Source organism: Hypanus sabinus, chromosome 19, assembly GCF_030144855.1.
Source record: "Hypanus sabinus isolate sHypSab1 chromosome 19, sHypSab1.hap1, whole genome shotgun sequence".
NCBI classification, from domain to species: Eukaryota; Metazoa; Chordata; class Chondrichthyes; order Myliobatiformes; family Dasyatidae; genus Hypanus; species Hypanus sabinus.
Window position 1 is genome coordinate 36,742,317 of NC_082724.1, and position 26,260 is coordinate 36,768,576.

At 37.4% G+C, this 26,260-nt stretch overlaps 1 protein-coding gene across 7 annotated transcripts in view; it reads right to left on the reverse strand.

Moving 5' to 3' along the window:
* Positions 1-26,260, reverse strand: part of foxp1b (forkhead box P1b) — a 524,891-nt gene that overhangs the window by 311,289 nt on the left and 187,342 nt on the right. For 6 of the 7 annotated variants that reach the window (XM_059944321.1, XM_059944319.1, XM_059944324.1 and 3 more), the window contains one exon: positions 14,787-14,860. The gene's annotated coding sequence lies outside the window, so the exon portion shown is untranslated. Of the gene's footprint in view, positions 1-14,786; positions 14,861-22,243; positions 22,361-26,260 lie in introns of those variants that run through there. The other variant, XM_059944325.1, reaches the window with a different exon arrangement.

Genomic DNA, 26,260 nt, shown 5'->3' on the forward strand with positions numbered 1-26,260 from the left:
TCTGCTAAAAGGAGGATTTAGTAATACTGAAGAAAATACTGTAAAGGTCTTAAAGGAGAATAGCTGTTGGAATAATAAGCAAGGGGCAACTAGGAAATGATGTTCCCAAGCCTTGAAGATAAAGGGAAAGATATTCAAAAATAATAAAACTACTGTAATAGATTATATGACTCCCAGATTATATAAGTTAGAGGCTAGTTCAAATAAACTATAAGACATAACCCAAAAAATGCTTTTTAATAAGAGGCAGTAGATATTCACAAAGGTACAGGCTAATTTAGAGAGAATGGTTTAGTAAGTAAAATGGGAAAATGTCAATTGTTTAGAAAGAAGGAAGGAAAATTGGAAGTTAATCCAGAAGAGAGATGTAGATACATCAGAAGCCAAGAAGCAGCAAATGAATCTTCCTGGACTAAATGGAAAAAAATGCATATAAAGAATCTCATGGGTAACTAGCAAATATATAAATATCTTTAGATACCCAGTCAGGTATTAATGAATAGGTACAATCAGCTACTGAGTATAACCAATGTCATTATTGCAAAATGTTCCAAGTTGAAAGGAATGGCAAACCAATGGTAGCATTCTCTCTCTGGCCACCATCCTGAGCATAGTGGTTCTAATCATACTTAACTGATATCAATGATCACATGCCTGACACCAGACTCTGGAAACATGCACTCCACTCTTAATGTTATCACTACAAGCACTTCCAGAACAGCAAAAATACTTCAAGGACATCCTCAAAAATTTCTTGCAACAAAATACAATGTTCCCTCCATCTTATGGGAATCCCTTGTCCAAGATAACTCAAGCTACTGGGAGAGCATCAAGGAAGACACCCCTACTTTCCACCTTGTCCCATCAAGCTCCAACTCCTCCACCTGTGGTGGTATCTGCAGATGCAAAATGGGGCATGTCAGACACCTGGAATCCAACAGTCCCAAGTGAAAGCATGTCATTTAAGATGTAGAGGGATTGCCAAAGAGAAAGAACATTGGAAAGGCAATTCATACTTTAAAAAAATTTCTTCTACAGGAATACATCTTTGAACTTCAAAATTCAAACTAACTTAGATGAGTGTTTTTTCTTCTGACTCTTTGTTTAAGACCATCATTTTTTTAGACGTCCTTGAGATCACGAATGACGCTTCCACTCTGGTTTTGTGGGTTCTGAAGTGACAGATGAAAACAATAAGGGAAACAGAGATCTTTTCATAATAAGTCTATAATGAGGGGTTGGGTGAGTAGGTAGTGAAATGACGCATTTCTTCTGCCATTGACACAGGGTTTTTGGTTAAGATTCTCCATATACTCCTGAATGTTCCTCCTCCACTTTAAGCAATCATGGGTCAGGTATTCTCAAGATGCTGTATCCTTCATGGAGGCTTTGAGCATATCTTCAGTCTTTTCCCCTTCCAATGGCAGGGCTCAGAACATGCACTGGACATATTAAGGATGTGGCTCATTCAGTTAAACAGATAAAGTGCAATTAAGGCCTCATACTAGAGATAGCAGCTTTGAAAAAAGATACTAAAATTTGTTCAACAACCCTTCCAGTGAATATGAAAAATTTTTCAGAGGAAGAATTGATGGTACGCCTCCAGTGCCTTCAGGTGCAGTTACAGCTAGTTCAGTTTCAGAAGAATATAGCAGGGCAGGGATTACAGCTGCTTAGCAGATCATGAGTTTAGCACCAAGTCTTAGGTCTTGATCTTCAAACACCCTTTCCCTTAGCTAAACAAAGACATTGAAGACATTGTTAAATATCATCGTCAATGTCTGACTTCATCAAGAGACAGCTTCTGAGGCATGAAATGTGGTCCATGTTTTCCAGGATCTCACTCATGAATTTTTATTATTGGAGGGCAGTGTTGTGTGGCAAGGACAGGTTGAGTGCAATGTTCATCCTTTCATAATGCTTATGCGAACAAGTTAATAATAGCTTGGAGTTCAATCTCCAAACTAACTGTTGATTCTGATAAGGCAAAGGTCACAGTTGTCTAATTCATCTCTCTCGCTGATATGCAGTAATTCAGTTTAAGATATTTCAAGAATATTTCCTGAATATCTTTTTTAAATTTCAAAAATGTCTCATATACGTTCAAGTAGGAGTCATAAACTAAAGAAAATGACATAACTATTTAGCTAAAGTACTGACAATGTTCAAATACACCAGATACACTCAAACTACACAACTTGCATCCAGCTAAAGAACTGCACATTTAATCAAAAATATCAAGCTAGGAAAGGCAGAGAGAATTAAGTAAAAAGCTTTGCAAAGAGACAATGCAACCACTATGAATAAAAATGACAAATAAAATTTTAATTCAAAAAGGACTGTGTGATCCGTAAAGATAAAGAGGTCATGTAGTTATATTACAGGGAGCAATGGCAGGTCAACGACCAGATTAACACTGGAAATCCTATCACAGCGCCATCTACAGCAAAGCCAAACAGGTACACGTTAGGGCAAATCTAAACATTTTTACATCTGAATGCTCATGGGAAATTTTTATACGACTGCTTTCAACAGAATGTGTGACCCATGGAGGAATTATTGAATCAATAAAGAATCTGGCTCATGAGCTTAATAGTAAGAACCAGAAATCTAATAGCTCATGGAATAAGAGTCCCAAGCAGACTTTAAGCAAACAGTGAGAACAGATTTGTAATCACTAAGGTGGCATCTTAACCATAGTGATGTGAGTATACCATGTACTTTATGTTAAGCCACAGATGCAGAATGCGTTTGGTCTCTGCACTTTGGCTAAAGCCGTCCCAAGAGTCAAAGAGTCAGGAAGTGTAATCTAGATCAATTAAACAAATGTAAGGCCCTGATTAGTTTATATATAATTATTCAACCAAATTCTAAGCAGCCTTACACAAAACAAGAGATAAGTCACAGTGACTAAAGAATTCAATCACCTTTTGTTGACCAGGATAACACAACAGTACCTAATGCGTTGACTAGATGAACATGTGATATGAAGTTGAGAGCAACAACAGAGTCAGCTGCAATATACTACCCAGTCAAACATACTCCACTGAGTGATTATATAAAGATAATGTCTATTCCTATCAGCTGCTGGAGGATACATGGCACCCAAGGTATTTTACCCTAAACAGATGTCTGACCTTTCAACAGTGGGAAGAGATAAAATTGACAAGACAAAAAGGGAGAAGTCAATTCATTACATCAAATGCTTTATAAAATAATTTTTCTTCAAATTTAGGACATGGAAATATGGAACAAAGGATAAAATCGATGGATCTTTTAGAATATACAAAATTCTTTGCTGATTCCTTTCTAAGTATCAGTCTAAAAGTAAACAGACTCCCACCCAACAGACTCTAAAGTAATTCAAGCAACCTTTTCTTTATTTCTTTCTGACCTCTGTTCTAAGCTGTGACTGTCTACTTGTTTACCACTGACTGAAATAATATTGAATAACTTTTATATTAAGAAGTGGCTTTAACGTATATGAGATTATAATCTGTCATGTATTTTGGCAATTGCTGGATATTTCAAACATAACTAATACAAACTGAAATACTGACAAGAGCATGATATTGGACAAAAGACAGTGTTGTTGATGATTTTAAAGTCTAATCACCTTGAGGGAGCTAAGTATGACAGTGGTTTGAGATTACAAACTAACCACAGTCTTGGGAGATAACGGAACATATCAGTTAAAATTGGACTAATTGTATGAAATTACCAAAAAGAAAATCCTCTATGATCCATTTGGTAATTTATTAAATGTAGTCTACAGCAGAGCCACGCAGATAGAAGTCCCAAAGTTTGATTCTAACTGTAAACAAAAATTAAATCTTCTCAGCTCGAGAGACACCACAATTAATCTTATCACTGTTAATGAAAAAAGAAGAAAATAAACCATAAATCCCAAGCATAATGGTAATCAGCTGGAATCTGAAAATATGAAAGGACAAGATCACTTTAGCTGTGATGGATTTCCCATAATTGAAAATGATCAATTTCATTCCAGAGAAATAGCAACTTGAATGTGGTACCACAGAACAACACTTACCATCACATATGCAAACATCCTCAAGGACATAAGCAGAAGAGTGAAAAGGACAATGGGCAAAATCAGTTTAAGATTTTACATCTCAATGGCCAGTGATTCCCTGTCAATTATTGAACAAAATAAAAATTCTGCATGGCAAAGCAACTTGGTTTGAGTACAAAAATAATAGAATGAGAATTTATTGATGCTATGCTGAAAAAAGACTAGCACAGTTTATTTCTTTGTAACAGCAGATGATTCAGTATTCTGAACATATTCATATCCTATTTTAATAACAAACTAACAACTGATGCTTCATTTATTATTATAAGATATAGATCCTGCTAACTTTGGTGTTCTCTGAAGGAAGCAATTGTGTTCTGAAATACACAAAATTCCATTAGTTTGGAATTGTTCATTTTCTATGGAATTCCTTAATAAATGGTAAAATATGCTTTCATCATGGAACAGTCTACATATCTATTGGCATGTGCACCATGAGACCTTTATATGGCAAAAATGCTTGTATTTTTTCAGCTAGTTGATTAATATGTCATAAATCTTGGAGCATAGCCTGTCAAATGAAAAACAGGATTACATCCAAAGCTGTCAAGATTAGGAAAACTTATCTTGTTCTGCTGGAACAGGATCATTGTGCGATTCATATCAAACCTTTCTGAATTATCTCATATTTTGAAAAAGTTTTAATTTCTTTTTAAATGAACATTGAGAGCATGTTAACACTTTCAAAACATTATCATTTTACTTTACCCATAACACGTGCATATTAATATGATAGAGAAAAAACAACATTTGCTGATTTAATGTCATTGGAAAGTACTAGAAATGCTTATAACCTGCTCAGCTCAATTTCACAAATAAATGTATACTGTATATACCTGAAATCCATTGTTTCTGGCTTTGTGGTGTCCACTTACTGAATTCTCGTACTAACTGATGTCTCAGAACTCCCATCGCAGACCCTCGCCTGATATCTTATTCTACTGAATACAGTATTGACCATAAGACAGAGGACCAGAATTAGGCCATTCAGCCCAGTGGGTCGGCTTAATAATTCCATTAAGGTTGATTTATTATCCCTCTCAAACCCATTATCCTGCCTTCTCCCCATAACCTTTGATGGACTGACTAATCAATAACCTATCAACCTCTGCTTTAAATATATAAAATTACTTATATATGTCCACAGACTCACCACAATCCAGCTAAAGAAATTCCTCCTCATCTCTGTTCTAAATGGATGTCCCTCTGTTCTGAGGTTGTGCCCTCTAGTCCTTGACTCCTCCACTGTACGAAACATATTCTCCACATCCACTCTATCTATGCCTTTCAATAATTGATAGGTTTCAATGAAATGCCACCCCCCAACCCCGACTCTTCTAAACTCCAGTAAGTATAGACCCAGAGCCACAAAATGTTCCTCATTAATTAACCCTTTCATTCCTGTAATCATTCTCATGAATCTCCCTGGACCCTCTCCAATGTCAGCACATATTTTCTTAGATAAAGAGCTCAAAACTGCTCAAAATAATCCAAGTGCAGTCTGACCATCCTTGTAGTGCTGAGGTAACATATCATTGCATATCATTCAAGTCCACTTGAAACAAATGCTAACATTGCATTTGCCTTACTTACCACTGACTTGACCTACAGGTTAATCTTTAGGGCAGGGGTTCCCACCCTGGGTTCCAAAGACCCCTTGGTTAATGTTAGGGGTCCATGGCATTAAAAAGGTTGGGAACTCCTGCTTTAAGGAATCATGCACAAGGACTCCCAAGTCCCTTTGCACTTCTGATTTTTGAATTCTCTTCCCATTTAGAAAATATGCTACATCTTTATTTCTTCTACCAAAGAGCATGATCATACATTTCCCTACACTAAATTCTATCTACCACTTCTTTGCCCATTCTCCTAATCTGTCTAGGCCCCTCAAAAATACTACACCACCACTTATCGTCATATTGTTCAGAAAGTTGGACACAAAGCCATCAATTCTGTCATCCAAACCACTGACATATAAAGTAAAAGGAAGCGGTTGCAACAAACACCAATCTCTGTGGAACACCACTAATCACTGGCAGCTAACCAGAAAAGGCTCCCTTTATTCCCACTTTTTTACCTCCTGCCAGTCTGCCAACCTCCTATCCATGCTAGTATCTTTCCTATAATGCCAAGGGCTCTTATCTTGTGAAGCAGGCCTCATGTATGGTACCTTATCAAATACCTTCTGAAAATTCAATTTTACAACATCCACTGACTCTCCTTTGTCTATCCTGTTTGCTATTTCCTCAAGGATTCCAACATACTTATCAAGCAAGATTTGCCCTCAGGGAAACCATGCTGACTTTGGCCTATTTTATCATGTGCCTTCAAGTACTCCAAAACCTCATCCTTAGTAATGGACTCCAACATCTTCCCACCCATTTAAGTCTAGCTAACTGGCCTATAATTTCCTTTCTTCTGCCTCTCTCACTTCTTAAAGAGTGGAGTGACATTTGATATTTAATAGTCCGCCAGTATCATTCAGCTACTTCCTTCAGAACCTTGTGGGGTGTAATCCATCTGGTCTAGGTGACCTATCTACGTTCAGATCTTTCAGATTCACAAACACCTTCTTCTTAGTAATAACAACTGCACTCACTTCCACCCCCTAACACACTCGAATTTCTTCCACAGTGAAGACTGATGCAAAATACTTATTAAGTTTGTCTGCTGCTGCATTGCCCTCCATTACTACCTCTCCAGTATCATTTTCCAGCTGTCCAGTATCTACTCCTGCCTCACTTTTACTCTTTATATATCTGAAAAAACTTTTGGTATCTTCTTTTATACTATTGGCTAGCTTTCCTTCATATTTCATTTTTTCTCTCTACACTGCTTTTTATTACTTGCCTTCCATTGGTTTTTGAAAGTTTCCCAATCTTTTAACTTCCCAGTAATTTTTGCTATATTATATGCCGTCTTTGACTTCCCTCATCAGTCAAAGTTGCATCATCCTTCATTTAGAATATATTTTCTTCTTCAGGATGTATCTATCCTACGCCTTCCAAATTGCTCCCTGAGACTCCAGACATTTCTGTTTTACCAACTTCCCTACTAGTGTCCCCTTGTAATCAAGTTTGGCCAGCTCCTCTCTCATGCCTCTGTAATTCCCTTTACTATATTGTATTATTGATACATTGAGTTTAGCTTCTTCCCTCTCAAACTGCATGGTGAATTCTATCAGATTATGATCACTGCCTCATAAGGATTCCTTAGGTCCCCTAACCAAATCTTGGTTCATTACAGAACACGCAATCCAGAATTGCCTTTCCCCTGGTAGGCTCAACCACGATCTCCTCTAAAAAGTCATCTTGTAGGCATTCTACAAATTCCCTCTCTCGTGATCCACCACCAACCTGATTTTCCCAATCTAACTGCACACTGAAATTCTCCATGACTGTTGCAACATTGCTCTTTTGAGCAACACACACAAAATGCTGGTGGAACACCGCAGGCCAGGCAGCATCTATAGGAAGAAGCACAGTTGACATTACAGGCCAAGACCCTTCGTCAGGACTAACCGAAAGAAAAGATAGTAACTGAGATTTGAAAGTGGGAGGGGGAGGAGGAGATCTGAAATGATAAGAGAAGACAGGAGGGGGAGGGATGAAGCCAAGAGCTCAAAAGTTGATTGGCAAAAGGGGATACACAACTGGAGAAGGGAAAGGATCATGGGATGGGAGGCCAAGGGAGAAAGAAAGGGGGAGGGGAGCACCAGAGGGAGATGGAGAGCAAGCAAGGAGTGATTGTGAGAGGGGCAGAGAGTGAAAAAAGAGAGAGAGAGAAAGTGTGTGTGGGGGGGGGGGAATAAATAAATAAATGGGGTAAGAAGAGGAGGAGGAACATTAGCGGAAGTTAGAGAAATCAATGTTCATGCCATCGGTTTGAAGGCTACCCAGACGGAACATAAGGTGTTGTTCCTCTAACCTGAGTGTGGCTTCATCTTGACAGTAGAGGAGGCCATGGATAGACATATCAGAATGGGAATGGAACATGGAATTAAAATGTGTGGCCACTGGGAGATCCTGCTTTCTCTGGCGGACGGAGCATAGCTGTTCAGCGAAATGGTCTCCCAGCCCGAAATGTCAACTGTGCTTCTCCCTATAGATGACGCCTGGCCTGCTGTGTTCCACCAGCATTTTGTGTGTGTTGCTTGAATTTCCAGCATCTGCAGATTTCCTCCTGATTGCCCTTTGACGTGCCTTTTCTATCTCCCATTGGAATTTGTACCCCACATCCTGGTTACTCTCCGGAGGCTGCATATGATCCCCAAGGTCTTTTTACCCTCACAGTTTCTTAATTCTACCCACAAGAATTCTACAACTTCTGATCCTATGTCAAGTCTTTCTAAGGATTTGATTTCATTTTCTACCAACAGTCACTTCACCCGCTCTTCCAACCTGCCTGTCCTTTTGATTTAAGGTGTATCCTTGGATGTTAAGCTCCAACTATGATCTTCTTTCAGCCATGATTCAGTGCCCACAATATCATACATGCCAATCTCTTACTGCGCTACAAATCGTCTCCCTTATTCATATACTATGTGCATACAAATATAACACCTTTGGTCCTATATTCATCACCTTTTTCTATTTTGTCCCCATGTTACACTTCAACTCATCCCACTGACTGCCATTTTGCCCTATCATCTGCCTGTCCTTCCTCACAATCTCATTGCACACTGCATTACTTATGCACCAACTGCCCTATAACTCCAGTTCCCATCACCCTGCTAAATTAGTTTAAAACCCTCCACAGCAGGTCTAGCAAAGCTGTCCACGTAGACATTGGTTCCTCCCCCCCCCCCCCCCCCCCACCCGAGTTCTGGTGCAACCTGTTCTTTTTTTATGGGGTAGAACTTCCCCAGAAGAAATCTCAATGATCCAGAAATCTGAAACCCTGCTCCCAGCAATCATTCCTCAGCCACGCATTCAACTGCCAAATCATCCCATTCTTGCCCTCACTGGCACGTGTTACAGGCAGCAATCCAGGGATTACTACCCTGGAGGTTCTACTTTTCAGCTTGCTACTTAGATGCCAATCCTCAAATCAACATTATTCTTAATGGGATTTCTCACTACACCTATCTTAACATATATTAAATTGATATATAATAAGCAGATACAATGAAGGCTTAGGACATAAGGCTAAATGCAGAAGGACTCTGACTGGAGCTCCCACCTTTAATGAAATCAGTTTTTAACAACTCTTTTTTTGTTAAATACAGCTGGTGTCAGGAGGATGCGTCCAACTCATAAAGCACACCAATGAGAATGTACAGTGGCAGTAATACAAGGACATAGTTCATCATGACATTTCTAGCTATTCCCAACTGATTAGGGTCATTATGTTGGAGGTCTGATTTATGTTGTCATTTCCTCTCACCGATCCTGCATCAATGAATCTTAATGAATTGGTAAATAAAGGTGAAGATTACACTCTATGACACAGAAACATTCCTCATTCTCAACATCAAGATTTATGTAGCCAATTAGTGACTAACAGAGAAAATTGGTTCACAGAAAAATCATATTTTTGTGGTACACAAATAAAAGTAGCTCTACTAAAAGACATGGATACAAAACAAGTTCATAAAATATGCTGTTTTTCTGGCACACATACTTAAGAAATGGAAAAGAATATGAAAATGATTTTGTTTTGAGTGCTTAACCCTTTGTGTTCCAAACTCTATAATGTTTTAAGTACAAGGCATCTCTTCCTATTTTAAAAAAAACATTTCAAAATAAACACTTAATATCCAATGAGTTCCTTTATCTGTTATATATGGTATGCAGCTGTAGTTAGCTATGCACACTCTCCACATCAAACAGCCATCGCTACTACTGGAAAGTGGGCTCATCAGAGAGCAACTCAAAAGGCACTGTGTGAAAAGAAGTGGAAAATTAAAGCTGAAGCCGTCTAGGAAGGGTTTAATTTACTGGCGTGTACAGTATGCAAATGAGATTACACAGCTTAACTGCATCATTTATGTCCATAATAACGGCATCATCATTACAGGGCTCAAATTAAATTACACCATAATTAGCATATCAAAGTGATTGGTTAAAGTTTAAAACAAATACCCAATTTTGTTAATGAACAGCTGTAATTGTCATGTACACTCCAATGAAAACACCCTAAACAAATATATGCTTAAGAATCAGTTTTTAAAATTCTGATGCTGAAGAAGCTACGAGAATCAAAATTGAAACAGTAAATTACCAAAAGGCTGATGATACAAAATTTAAAGATGTAGCTTTTCATTTTATTCACTAAAGAACCCATTAAACCATAAGCTCTGGAGAACTATGTAAATTATCTGCCTTTCAAGGTAGAGCTGGGGCAAATCCACTCCATCAACTAATGATGGACCTCATTACATGCAGAGAGTATTCATAATGAGGAAGCAGCCGCCCGCCATTCCACATTCAAACATAAATCCCTATGAAATGTTAATATCTCACTTCTAATTAGAGACTACCAAGTCCAATGTGCCTTCATGGGTAATAAGTAGCAAAATAAATTTCTGTTTTAATAGTACATTGCATAAGAACCTCATATGCAGTTATTTATTTTTAAATATGAAAATATTTGCAGATTTTGGCTCCTTGCTGCTTTTGGTGATTGCAAATGCAATCAACTAATAGAAATGAAATCTTTGCCTTGTAGTAATGAATACAAATCCTGCTAACAATATCTTCAGAATCAGTGTCAGAAGCCAGTTTCCATGCAATAAAATATCAAACAAGAGTCATTAACAAAACTGCACTTTCACAATCACATGGACTGAACAATGAAAATAAACAGAGAAGATCAAAACAGCATAATTGTACAAGAAAATATCTTTTATGAGGAAAATCATGTGTTGAAATAATTTTACTCTAATACACAACTACAGCAGTAAAAATCAAACCCACTTAAACTACAGTATAGTCAGTTAACTTTCATAAATGAAGAAACTGCATCAAGAAGTCACATCCTTCTATTTTACAGTTTGCTAAAACACTAATTATTTTAGCATTAAGGTTCATTCCGAACAGAATATCAATTTCTTGTAGTAGTCACACTGTGTAATTAAAGAAGAAACATGGCACTCTGCACTGCTGATTATCAGGGTTGCAAGCTGTTCGGTGAAAAACACCACCACCACATAACACCCTTTATCACATCCCTGTATGTAAACAATCAGCATGAAGGGCCACTACTTTACAGAACATCTGTTCAGATTTATATTGATGTTTACTATCAAAATCCAAGTCCAGCACAGTTTAGCAGAACAGATCTTGGGATCACAAACTTCTATCTCTTTCTGTTTTACAATAAACCAGAAGACTTAGAAATGTGAACTATTTTATGTTGCACTAAAAAGTTTTTACTTCGTTTAGTTCACTTAAATTAACAATGCAGAGAAGAATAAGGAATTTCACACACACATTATTCTCCCCTCTTTAAATACACTTGTTTCTACTGACTCAAGTCCTGGCAGTCAATTTCTCCTTCTAGCCACTCTCATTCTAGGTCAACCAGTCAGGCACCAGGAAGACAATCCTCCAAAAACCAGTTGTCCCTCCCACGGTGTCCCATTGTGGAACAACCTACCTTTGTTCAAGCGCTATAGATAACTTACATGTCTCAGTAACATGAGGATTTTGAAACAGATGTGAGGTCTCAGATGAGTTTCAAGCAGATGAGAAAAGATGGGCATGGAAAAAAAACTCAACAACAGTCACACCCAACACATCCAAGTACTTACAGCTCTATTTAAACTAGATTGACTGTACCTCAGTCCGATCCGTTTAGAAAGGATGGCATTTTCTCCCCCACAACTGGTAATTAAAACAAAATGCACAGCTTCTATAGTTGTTTTTTGCGACTGAGGACAATGATATACAAAATCAGTATTTAATCACTGGGATTTGTCTTTGGTGGGTAGCATGAGGGGTGACAGAGGTTCAGGCCTAAATCAGCATGCTTACCTTAATGTTCCTAATAAAGGGAGCCTTCAAACACTACTCCTGACAGATCAACTGAGGTATAAGCAGAGCTCCATCTCAAGGAAGCAGGCACTCGCTGAAAGCTCTTTACAGAGCAACAGAGACACAAGTGATTCACATGGCCAGACATATTAACTACAGCAGCTAGAGGGAACTGTAATGCTTGGGCAGCACAGAATAGCAAGTTTACACTTGCAGTGCCCAGTGTCAGAGGAAGAGAATTGCCTTGGATTTATGTGGCACCTTTTTCTGGGAACCCTTTTCTGGAATTACTCACTCTGTTCCTTATTGTTCTCACTGCTGCCTCTGAATGCAAAAGGCAAGAAAAAAACTTTTCCCTATGGAGGGGGGCTGCACTCAGGCCCTGCCGTCTTTACAGGGAGGTAACCATATTAGGATGTGTATGATAAAGTAAACAATAACATAGTTGCATTGAAATGGACTTTTTTTTCCCCCAGCTGATGGTATTTCTCATTTCTCTTTTAGGTGCTCCCACTGTATGACTTTTTTTTAAAACACTGCTCTGTTTATGTAGGAAAAATTTTGTCAACTTTGGAGAAGCTTCAGACCTTTATACAAAATAAACATGAACGGAATCCAATAATGCTTTGCTGTTGTGACAGACAACACTAAAATAAAGCACAGAATATTTCTATTGTTTAATATAATAGTGTTAAAAACAAAATAATAATCTAATTCATTCACTACTCCCCTGCCCCCAAACAGACACATACACAAACACAGAAATTCATACTAATCAAGGTTAGGGCTTGAGGATGCCAGATATATGGAAGTCACTTTAAGTTAAAGATGCACACCTCAACTGCTGTGATGGAATAAAGCTTAATGCACCACACAGACATATCAGAATCAATAAATCAAGGTAACAAGTATCAGTTCACAAGTTCAAAGGCACAATGGCCAACTCCACATCCTAATGCTCAACCAGTAATACCTTGACTCTATCTTTGTAAGCAGGTTGAGGTTTGAAAGGGACATTTTTTTCATTAGATTCAAGCAGCTGTGTTATGACACATAGAGTGCAAAATGTCTCAGCCTTTTTAGCTGCCTGTGCAACAGCAAGCAGAAAATATTAAGCCAACAAAACCAGAAGTGTGAGGCAACTAGATACTGTGTTCCAAAATTAAGGCTTTAAGTATAAACAGTGAATCATGTCATGCTGTGCTTTGTTGCACCATTTAGATTCTCATAAAAGGCAATTTTTGTAAGCTAATAAACAATACAACACCATTCCAATTTCCAGTCTGTTTAGATAAGCATCTCCAACCAGCTAGATTTCTATATTTCATTAAATGTAGCACAGCTTGCATTGAGATATTATGAAACAATAAATGTATTTTTGTCTAAAATGAACACTTTTTCAACCATAATTTGCACTCAACTGGTGTTAATGTAACTGAAGTTCAAAAAGTACAATAGAACCAACTTCCTTTTTCAAAAATATACAATTTTATTTTTAATTTTATTACACAGCATGCTGCACTGTGCTCCTGAAAACCCAGGTTTAAAATATAAAAGATATTTTACACAAATGTTTAAAAATAAATTAGAAATGCTTGCCAAGTAAAATCCATGTATCTTTAAAAAATTCAATTCCATTATTGTGAATTAGCAACACATGCAAAGTCCACTCTTAACAAAACTAAGCCAAACCTGGTTCTCAACTACTCATCTTGGAAAACAACACCTCTTCACATTCACCTTCCCCCTAATTTCCATGGATTTTGAACCCCTATCCAAAAAAATGTAAAGGAGCAGTAACTGAAGAATTGGGATAAAGTAACTCCTATTCTGTGGTCCTGAATATATCAGAAGAAATGCTGAAGTTATTTCTATTTCCTGCAATCATTCTGAAGCAGTGTAACATTCTGTGTGTTCTCCTACTCCTTAACACATGGGCCTTGGGGCTGTTTAGCTTGTCACTATGTTTAACTACTGCTCTGGAGCTACCGAAGTACATTACCGGTAGTTACAGCTCATGAAAAATACAGCAACAAAACTGCTAGTGGCAGAAACATTAAACTCTCTTGTTAGCCACCACCCCCATGTGGCACTTTAGCACTAGCAAGTTGTTTATTATGTTATATGCCAAGCAAAGGGATTAAAATAGTTTTTAAGAATCAAGATACTATTAATGCATGAAACAAAACAGGTAGCACAATTCATTCTACGGATTTAATAATCTTATAACATTTAAAATTTTCCTGGTGTTTGGTTTTGTTCTTATGTCTCGGACTTTTTAAAATTAATAGATCATCAATTAATTTCTAATGTTCTAATCTGGCAAGGTCGGGTGGGCAGCAGCACTAATGGGTGCCTACATCACAAGCTTCTGCAGTCACTGCTTGATGGTTACATCACCGTTGCTATGGCACTTAACTGACTATTAATTTCTGACAAAAGGTGATTATGAAACAGACAGCTGAATTCCAAGTAGATGTCTCAGCACAGCTAGAGGGTATAACATTTACAATAAAAAAAAGACTCTACAGGTTTTCCAATTATTTTGAAACATTTCTTTGTGAATAATTATGCATGTTTGGCATTTATGTATTAGTACTTTCAAAAATCCTTCCACACTATAGTTTATTAAACTAAATATGCAGAAATTACTCATTAAACAAGCACTGTAAACTCAACACAAAGAATCTCCTATAAAAAATAAACACTCTGTTTACCTTCTTTTGAGTAGGATTTGCTTATTTAAAGCAATCTTCCGTTATAGCCCCCTTTTGTAATCAGTCTTCTTACCCTGGAGACAAAAAAAAATTATACACTCTGATTGGATGTTTGATGGTAGTTACCCTGTCTTAGCAATTCAACTTATACAAGAAAATGGCAAAGTATAAAAAAAACACAAATGCTTCCAGTTGTACTTAATGAAACACTCAAAGAAAGTTAATAGAAACAATGAAGTCAGAAGCTGACTGCTTTTTAGTACCAGCTAGTGCCAGGTATTCACATAATAAGGGGGGTCGGTGTGTGTGTGTGTGTGTGTGTGTGTGTGTGTGTGTGTGTGTGTGTGTGTGTGTGTGTGTGTATGTATGTGAGTGTGTGAGAGAGTGTGCGTGTGTGAGTGTGCACACGCGTGTTTGTGTAGACCAACAGATGAAACATTTTTTTTCACGATTGTTCTTTCTAGCTCCAGATTCATCCAGATTTCTTTACTGTGCAAATGACTTCATGTATCACAGAACTTAGTCCTTTCTTCTTGTACTGTAAGTAAAAGCCATGTATACAGATTACATGAGTAAAATCTGGTGACGCAGTAGCAAAATAAAATGGGTGGAACTAGATGCCATCTGTCCTCAGTCGTGCTGCATGCTTCCATATTTAGCAAATTAACAAAATGCAAAATGAAAGAAGGAAATAAAATCAGGTTTGTTTGGTGTATCTGCACATAAACCCACAGTTTTTTCTCTGCGAATAATCCTCAAACATGAAACATCAATGCTTCAGCAAGCTGCCTTGAAAAGCAGTGCTTGCACTGCACACTGCCTTCCTCTTTGACTTCAAAGTTTAGTAACAGCAACAGTTCCTACTTTAAGATTTCAAGAGACATGAAAAGGCACTCAAGGTGAAAAAGAAAACAAAATCTGGCAGAAATCTTGTCTTTTGAGCATACAATTGTTGGTCTGGCTTCATATCAATCTAGTACAGGATAATGGCTACAAAAATTAGACATCCAAAATGGTTGCATATCTGAATAGCACATATGAAATACCTTATAGCACTATGTTTTACTTGCCATCCATGGGAAACATTAAGATAGCATCCAACTGCTGTGATATGTTTATTTCCTTCCTCCCATGCTTTGTGTAAGAAACTGGTTACTGAACTCTCGTCAACTCAATAGTATAGGTGTTTCTAGTTTACTTTGCATGGAATTGATATAACTTTGTAAACAAGTAGACTATTTAAAAGGTAATTTAGATGATTAGAAGCCACAACTGTTTTGAATAAAAGCATTAAAATTTGCCTTCCAGAGATATGTATACAGCTGACAGTTAAATGTGAGGATATTTCCCTAGGCGGTAAACAGTGCAGCTCTCTTTGGTAGCTTTCTCAATATCTGAGTTAAGTTCTGATCTCACATCAGCTGAGACATTATTTCTGCAGTATTTATCATTCATTACTTCTGAAAAAAAGCATACTATACACTGTTATGATCATCTTTCTGACTATGGAATTTGGTGATATTGCTTGAACCAGTCACGTCGCTTTTGTACTCCTTCTAAAAGTTTGATTTATTATTAAAGGAAAATTGCCTGGTCCTTTAAGAGATCACTTTTACCCCCAAGTCTATTTGATGTACTAACACTTGCATATGGAAGCTGAGTAAAAGGTAATCTGTGAAATTATTCAGTCTGACCTCTAATATAAAACATATTCTTCCTGAATCTTACATAATAAATTCAATGCATCTACTACGTTCTAGCATGTCATGTACATTAGTCCGAGAAGTTCTCATATTAGTTACAATTTTGTTGGTGACAATATCAACTGGAATGTAGTGTTCCCCATGCCATTTTCGTGAAAGTCACGGGACATGAGCTGTTTTGGTATTCATAAAAGGACTTTCATCTGCACTACCCTGTTCTTCCTAACTTCCAAATACTATGCGGACTTTACAAAATTATATTCAAATATATGATGATCTGCAGTCAATCCATTGTTCAAACTTGCAGAGTCAAATAAAAAACTAAACAATGCTTGTCCCTCCTTGGACTGAATGTTGTTTGCCACCAAAAGTCTTACTGTAAGCTATAGTACAATAGGGAGCACACTACAGTATGATAGAAATGAATTTGCTGTTCCTTTGCAAATGCTAACATCCAAGCTGATGTTGAAGACTTATTCCAATGTTAGACTCTAAAGTCTTTTCTTATGTTTAATGCAATGATTTTGGAGAGGTCATTTTATTCTTGGATTTTAAAATTCTGTCACTGCAGCTATTTAAATTTTGTCAGTGAGATTTTAGTATGAATGTTATCAGCCGGTTAACAGGAAAACTTTTACTGAAATAGTCTGGAAAGCAAAGGCGACTTTCAAATTTAACCTTATAACTTTAGTAAACATTGTTACTCAATCTCAGCATTACAAGGACTTTTGCACTTCATTCCTCATCAGTATGATGGAAAACGAAGTGTGATTGCCTCGCGGAAAACTGGTATGTGGATCCCCCAACTATCTAAATCACGAAGTGCTTGAAGATTTTGACCTGTTGTGGACTGGATCTTGGGAGGGTGACATACACCGCCCTATTAGAAACTTGCCTGAATCTATTGAAAAGGCAGTTCAACTTAGGGGGGCAGAGACTTTAGAACAGGGGTTCCCAACCTTTTTTTAAATGCCTTGGAAACCTACCATTAACTGAGGGGTCCACGTACCCCAGGTTGGGAACCCCTTCCTTGGAAGAATGAGTCACCGGAAAAACTGAGAACACATGTGAAACAATTATCAGGAGTCAATAGCACCAGTCATTCTAAGATTACACCGCCTACCTTGGCACACACTGTGAAGAGTAATAGTACAGTTATCCAACCCCATAATAGAAAACTCTTCTCTACCCCAATCTGTCTTTATTTGGATCATCAAGCTAGGTGCAGAGGATTAATCCAAGTAGAGTTACCTGGTTCTGAGAAGCCAATGTGAATACTGAATGCATGCCCCATTTGAGATGCGTGTCCTCTAGAAGTAAACATTATTTCTTTAAACATCTCAGGTGGGGCACAGACTGAGCTGCAATTACTGTACAAGCTGACTGAAATGTCCCATGTTGCAAAAAGTCACATTGATTAATAAGGTAAATTTTTACAGAATAGGCACAGTTCAATAGAATCTATAGGAAGATTATCATTAAATAAGACAGTGCAAAAAGATTCACAAGGATATTACTGGGACTGGACAGCTTAAGATACAAGGAGAGAGGGTGGATGAGCTCTAGCTGTTTTTCCTTAAGTATAGAGTGCCTCCTACGTACATAGGAAAGGATTGAAACAAACGGGGGAAATGGATCAGCTCAGGATGACAGGTTGGGCTGAAGAACCTGTTTCCATACTGTGTATAATGTCTTTGCCCAAGGAGCTTTTGTTGATACCTACTCTGCGGCTAAGTTGTACTCTTCTTCATATTACATCTGCATATAGTCTGCTCTGAGTCCAAGATAAACTATCAATGTATGTATGCTAAAATGCTCAAGGGAGTATTATGAAATAAAAAAGCAAACTGAACTCTTGGACTCTTTCTCTATCTAGTGGAATAAATTAAACCAGTTATTGACAGGTCAAACTCAAATGTCCTTTGTGTAAAACTGTGGACAGCTTACTGTCAAGGAGGTAAGTAAAGTAACAAGTCTGTTAAAATTCTTTCCCCTGAATTTCAAATTTCCCTACATTTCTTACTCTGTTTTGGACATGTACACATACATACATACATACATACATACAAATTTCAGTCAAGTTTGCACTGACACACAAATAGATTAAAAGGCTATAGTTAAGTTAGTTGGATGGAAACTGTATAACTATTCCAATGAATGCAAGAAAGATACACTTTTGCTGCCTGCACTGTTATCGCTCAATTAGAGTAACTGTAACTTACACAAAAAAGGTATAACCCACAGAGAAAGAGCATCAGATCCAATGCATTCTAAAGTTGAACAAATCTCACAACTGGATTTTCATTCATTCACAGGACCTGTAAACTAACAGTAGTCTTCCCATTTTCTGGTCAGTCTGAGGTCATTTCCATACTACAAGAAGATCTTGGAGAAGGAAAATGTTAAGGTGTTTAGCATTTAGAATTGGAGGTATTAGCAACACCAAGTGGCCTAGTGAGTTGATTTATACTTCCTGGGTATTCACTGGAATTCGGAAGAATAAGGGTATCGAATGGTGAAAGGCCTTGATAAAGTGGATGTGCAGAAGTTTCCTATAGTGGGGGAGTCTAACACCAGAAGATCAGACTCAGAATAGAGGGGCGTCCTTTTAGAACGGAGATGAGGCAGCTGTGAAGGCCAAGTTGATAGCGGCTGATAGATTCATGATTGGTCAGAGCATAAGGTGTACAGGGGAAGGCATGATATTAGGGCTGAGAGGAAAAATGGATCAGCCATGATTGAATGGCAGAGCAGACTTAATGGGCCAAATGGCCTAATTCTGCTCCTATTTCCTAGTCTAATGGTATAAACAAACATTTTTAAAATCCAAAGAATATTGAAATGCATGTAAAAATGCAACACGTTTTCAGTAATCATTGAAAAACTTAAACAACACATAAACTAACCAGCTGTTTTATTTTTTCCCTGTACAATCCAACCAAATTGGAACATGTATGAAAACACATTTGTTGAAGTCCATAGCCATATAAAGAGAATATAGATTGTGAGCAGCAGACGGCAGGCAGGCAATTTAACTCCCAGGTAAAAATTTCAATAGCCACAGTTTTGCCACCAGAGACCTTTAGAAATTACCAGATATATATATAAAATATATCAGTTACACAGCATTCCAGAACCTTCCAGAATGATCCCCTAATGTTGCACAGCAAATAGTTCGGACACTTTGCTAAGTGTAGTATCACATGGGACATCAGAATCAATTTCTGAAAATCTCTTAGATCTAAAATTTCAGCTGGCAAATTAAATCTCAATGCAGTAGAAATGAATAGACAAGTTAGGTGTTAAAGTATGAATGCCCATGATGGTGGCAGGGCTGTGGGGGTACAGGTTAATTTACTTAAACTGCAGGAACTTGAGAAGGAGATGTGAGGCAGCACGGGAGTGTAGCAGCTAGTGCAACGCTTTACAGTCCCAGCTGAAAGATTTGGGGTTCAATTTCCACCACTCTCGGTAAGGAGTCTGTATGTTCCCCTCATGACCACATGGATTTGCTCCGGGTGCTTCAGCTTCCTCCCACATTCCAGACATATGTTTAGCTTTAGTGTGCTGCAGCATGTTACGTTTGCACCAGAAGCATTGTGACACTTGTGAGCTGCCCCAACTCTATCCTTAATGATCTCATCGAAACATACAGAGAAGTGCATTGTTTGCTTCAATGTACACGTGACAAATAAAATTAACCTTTAATCTAATCTTTAATTGTTAACAGGTAGCATCATAAGTCCTTGCTGCCTTTCTCTAATTAGAAACTGGAACCTTATGCAGATTGCAAAACCCACATATCTACAAAATTCTCACGCCAGTGAACAACTAGCAACTCTTCACAATTGAGCTAATTGTCAAGCCTTTTTTAGGTTTTCAGCCAAGGTGCAAGGCACAGTGGAGGGGGAAAGGGCAGTTAGTGGTTGGTAAAGTTACAAGGGGAAGGCACAGGAGCAACTACCCCAAAAAAGCTTGTATTCTATATATATAACGAGGGGCAGAGAAAGCAAATAATGTACATGCAAGCAAGCAAAGAAGCTGATCACCTGATCTTAATAAATGCCCTTTCTTTTAACTAGCACTTTAAGAGTTAATACTTATCTGACACACGCACAAAAAAGAAAAATATATTTGACTCCATTCAAATGTACATTCCACTTGTCAGAACATGAAAATTATATATGACATTTGAAAATCACCAGGAAAAAAATCTTGTTAAAATTCACACACAAAATTCCATAGAAATCAGACTACACACACTAACCTAATGATCCAACTATTACTTGACTCACCTATCTGCAACAGACTGCATGATGACACACTAGTGAGTATTGAACTATGGAACTACTTTAATTATCCAGTCCCAATGATTACAATGTAAAAATAATGCAAAGCTTTCTTTCTTCTTGAATAGTCTAACTGTGAGTGTATCATTGATGAAGATACGTGCCTGGGGATTATTAATTAACCTTGGTATTTGCAGAGCATTCCTCTGTTTTCAAGCTACATTCAATTTACTCAGATGAGCTGATTTACAAAATTGATGAATTTTACAGCTATAAATACACTCAAGAGAAACACTAGCAGAACAATAAGGGTGGTTTCAAACACAATGTTGAAAAACTGGTTCGTTTCTCAATTCCATTGGAGTGTAGCTGCTGGGTGTGTCTTTTTGTTGACCTTTGCTATTGGGCATTTAAACATTTACATCTGCAAGTAATTTAAAGCTAATTTAAAGCTGTCAAGTTTTTCTGTAGTACATTGTGCAATGCAATGGTTAACAACGAACCCCCTCCCCAACCCCCTTGAGTGTGAAAGATGAAAGCAATGCAAATAATTATTATCACAAAGCCATTAAGTACATCTGTTATTGGTTATATAATCTTTGTCAATTGATGGAATACAGTACCATTAATGAATCAATAGTCGGAAACTAGTTTGGCTCACTTCAGTTTATAGAGCATATTCTGATTCCTGTCTAAAATAAAATCTTCTTATGCAGCTGGAAATATAAAGTGAGTAAAAATAGTTTAGTCCCTTTCCAGAAAAGAAGAACTGATGTAGACAAGACAAAATGCTCCATGCAAAAAGCTGATAGCCTACACTGCCATTATGTAAAAACTATTTTTATGGATGATGGTCTCCCAACAACAGGGCATCAGCTCTGTCAGCTCTCTTCTACAATATCATGTTTCCAGACTGTAGTCCTGCTATTCACTGCAACACAGACTAACCTCTCTAGTGTGCTATTAATATCAATGAGGAGCAGATTCCATTTCCACGTAAGAAAACCTTCACGTTACACTACAGTCATTTTGCTGAAGAAGCAAAGTCACAAGACAATATTAAGTAGTGGGTCTAACTGCCTTAGTCTGTTCTGTATTACCATTTTCAAATAGAGGGCACAAAGGGTCTATATGAAGAATGATACCACGTCAAAACTCTTCAGTGCAGATGATAAAAACAATACCATACAATGGAAAAGGCATGAATTGGTTTAGTTTATCCATGAAGGTTTTAATAGATATAAATATAACACTTACTATACTGGACATATGCATTGAAGTATTCCTAGAAGCCACCTGCATGCAAGTACACACTGTACTCTCCATTCCTAAAATCATACACTTCAGAGAACGACTCAATTACATTTCAAAAACTGCAATCTGTTAGCAGTTGTAAGCTTATGATTTTTTTTCAGTTTCCTCCAAACAAAACATGCACTAAAAATGTGGCTGTAACTCCACTTACCCATTAACTATGAAGCTAAAAATGCTTGGATTATCCCGTAATCTCCAGGGACTAAAAAAAGATAAGAATTTCTAAAAACTAACTCCTTCAATATTCAACATGAACTCCAGTAGACTGTAGTATACTGAAGGGCTGAAGTTATGTGATCTAAACACAACAAAAGCCACTGCCTTGCTCTAGATTAAATATTCAGGAAGAGGTCCCTTTGCATAAACACAAACAGTGAGCAAATAAGCAACTGGCTCAAGTCAGCTGCTCACTGAGCCATCTACCTGCCCTGCTTTGAAGTGAAAAGCCAATGACATGTTTGTCAATATACTTAATGTAAATTCTTTCCCAGGGCAGTTAAGTGTTGTTTATATCCTTGTCTGACATTTTACTATCATTCTTTGCTCTTGTCCTAACACTTTTCATTTTTATGCGTCCTTAAATTTTATCTTTTTTTTAATTCAGAGCAGCTAAGAGACATGTGAATGCTACATTCCAGCCAGTGTATCCAAGCAGTCTGGAGCAGCCTGTTTAAAAAGCCTAAACTGAAACAACAAAACAGAAGCACAGCCCCTGAAGAAAATCAGCTGCAAAGCTCTGGATACTGACTGACACGTACTGATGTAAGGAGTCAAAGATGTAATTTTCATGTGAGCCTTACTTGCTAGAATCAGGGAAAGAGAAGGAGCTCTCAAAAATAAACAGTGTATTATTTCAAAGGCAAGGGTATACAGGCTTTCCATTGTTGAAGCCAATTATCAGTGGAAAATAATAACAACAGATGGATTCTGAGTTGCTAATTTGTTTCATATACTTCACTGCTGTGCAACAGATGATGAAATCCTACAGCCATCTCTAATAGTGAAAAGCCAAAAATAGTGCAAGGATTCAACCACAGATGGAGTCATTTTAGCAGAATTGGTTTGTCCATATAAAAGCTTTAGAGTAAAAAAAATCAACTTTCAATGGTGGGCAGCTGCAGCAAATGTCACACAGACATCCACCATCCACCACAAAACAGCCCCCTCCCACTCAAAACCTAAATGCTACAAACCACGTGTACATGAGGTAACATTGAAGTTTTGTCGTTGGTTAAGAAGAAATTAAGAATGGAAAAAATGAGAAATTGTCTGATGAATTTGTCACACCAGCTACAGGATAACATCAGCTGTAAGTTATCATAAGTGCATTCAGACCACATCACAGCTAAAGTAAACAATCTTTTAAAAGTTTGGTAAATTTATGGAAATATAGACATTGACATGACATTAAGAAAATCTATGATTTATCACAAAAGCTCAGGATTTTTGTCAAGAGCCAGCATTTGTGGTCCCAGCGTAACTGCCTTGAGGAGCTTAGTAGTGAGCCAGATCTAGAAAATCCAACAGAGGACCAATAGCAATTCCAATTCTGGATGATGTGTGACACAAGAGGGAATCTGCAGGTGGCGGAATTTCCATGCTCCCGGCAATTCCCTTACCCCGTACTTTATATAACAAATGCAAGGAATGTTTTAACTCAAACTCTTGCTCTGACAGCTACATCCAGAAACTGTCACTTCATGCTAAGAAGTACCAGCCAAATTTGGCCTTCAGTCTATAGTAAATTTCCTCATACATTCTCCCCATCTATTTCACATATCTATGCAGACACAACAATAAAGCCTTCCATTACATTTTTGAGAAGTTGTGGGCACTCATATTCAAAGATAAACAGTGAAAAATGTGACAAGGATCACAAATATGTGAGGCTCATGATGAAAAATGAAGGAGGGGCCAGAAGAGCAGCTCAAAGCTTACACATTTAATTAACTATTTTGTTCCCTTATCACAATAAGAACAACATGAATGTGTGCTACTATAAAGATCAACACAGACTTGTATTTGTATGGTGTATTTCACAACACAATGTGCCAAATATTTTACAGCCAATGAAATATTCTTGAAAAGAAGTCACTGTTATGACTTAAGAAACATGGTAGGGGTTTGGATAAAGTAAACTCCCACAAAAAGCAATGTGTTGATCAACAGAAAATCCATTCTTTCTGATGGTGACTGAGTAATGAATATTAGCCACAGCACAAGAGAATCTGCTTCCATACCATATGACTGATTCAATAATCCCTACATTCTTCTCTAAAATAATGCTGTGGAATCTTTTACATCCACTTGACGGGATTATGTACTTGATTCCAAAATATATAGTTTTCTCCCACTTTATTTTAACTTGGAAGAGCCCAGTAGAATCAGCAGCTTTTAACTTTCCATACTGAAACCTTCAACGCTGGACTTGAACCCATATTTTTCTGACTGAGATATAACACAACCTTAAACAGAACCACTGCTAATACTGCCAAAGATACCGTCAATAATACTACATGCACAATGTATATCTCTCCCCTACACATGCACTCACACAGGCACACACCTCATCAGCAAATTGTCTGAACTCTGCCTCACATATACAAAAGAAATGCTGGTGTGTTGGTATACAAGTCTGGTTACTATCTGGCAACACTGCTTTAACAAAGGATATTCTACTGGGCTCTTCCAAGTTAAAAGAAAGTTGAGTACATGGGAGAAAATATGGGTTACAGAATACCAACTATATTAGGTTAACAGAACTTTCATAGAAATAGCTTATCTGCCCTATTCAGACTCTGGGCTAAGCTAATAACAACAGCTACATTTTATAAAAATTGTAAACAAGATTCTTTTGTCAGTGTAACCAAAATAAATATTTGCAAAAGGGTTCAGTTTGTTAAATGCATACCAAGAAATACAATGCTACTTTTTATATCTACAACATTAGTAAATGCAGTAAACCATTTCTTTGCCTCAATTGTTTTCCAACAAATGTTCCTTTTAAATGCAAATAGAGCAAGCAATCAGACATCCTGATCAAAAGCAGCTGATTTTTTTTCCACGCAAGGCGCTGATCCCCTCAATTACACACTATGCATGAGTGCTGAAACATTTCAAACCTGTTCCCGTTGGTTAAATGAATATTTTACAGAAGTCTAATTGCAAAGCACTTCAAACATGCCTGCTACACATCGCCTCTAAAATGTTGGCTTTAAAACTTCAGCTAGTGCTGCTGAAGTGTCAGTGGTAAAGTCAACGGCAAAATCATGTCAAATGCTGAAGCAGCTCATCAATGAAAGATGATGAGATCTTGACAAGTTTCAAATTTTTTAACAGTGAAACAGTACAAAATCTGATAAGCAGCAAGCCTCAAGAATAATGGATATTTCACAGTGCATTACAAGACTATAACCTAATCAAGGGGTTCAGGTGATATTATGAACCATGACAGTGAAGATATAGAGGTCATCTGAACTCTAGGATTAGGTTACTAACTTTAAGTTGGCCTACTATCTTACATCATTACATAAGTTGTATAATATAAGTAGTGTATAGAGTGCTACAGTTAAAATGTTTATGATCTTTGTGAGAGCTTCAGGCATTTCTTGCCATTTTCACAAGCATTCTAGTGTCGCACTGCAGTGGTCAATGATGTGTTCTGTCACAGGGAAGTATTGCACTCATTTGTGACATCATTACTGCAAGATGATTTAGTCGAAGACAACGTCAACAGATTAAAGGAAAATGCCAAAATTATGTGAGCATATTATCCTTGCTCTGAGAGACTGTGAAACAAAACAGGATCCCTCAATTCTACCTTCAGAAAATAAAAGTGTTAATTAAACTAAATAAATAAAAAAAGCTTGCAGGTGAGATACTTTAATTGCAGGATAGTCATACTCCAGCAAACGCAATTACAATGCTTATTGTACAGGGAAACTTAATTTTTATATCTCTGTAACTCCCGCCCCCACCCTCTTCCATCAATTAAGCTAGTGCTAATAAAGGCTTGTATGGAGAATCTTGAATATTGTTCAGGTGTATGATGCCTGCAGAGGGCTCGTATGTCAATCAATAAATTTCACACAGTAAGAGCCGGAAGTAAAATGCTGCTGCTCAGATGGTGCCCTATTACCTAATCAGTTGATATGCAAGTAGTTTTGCC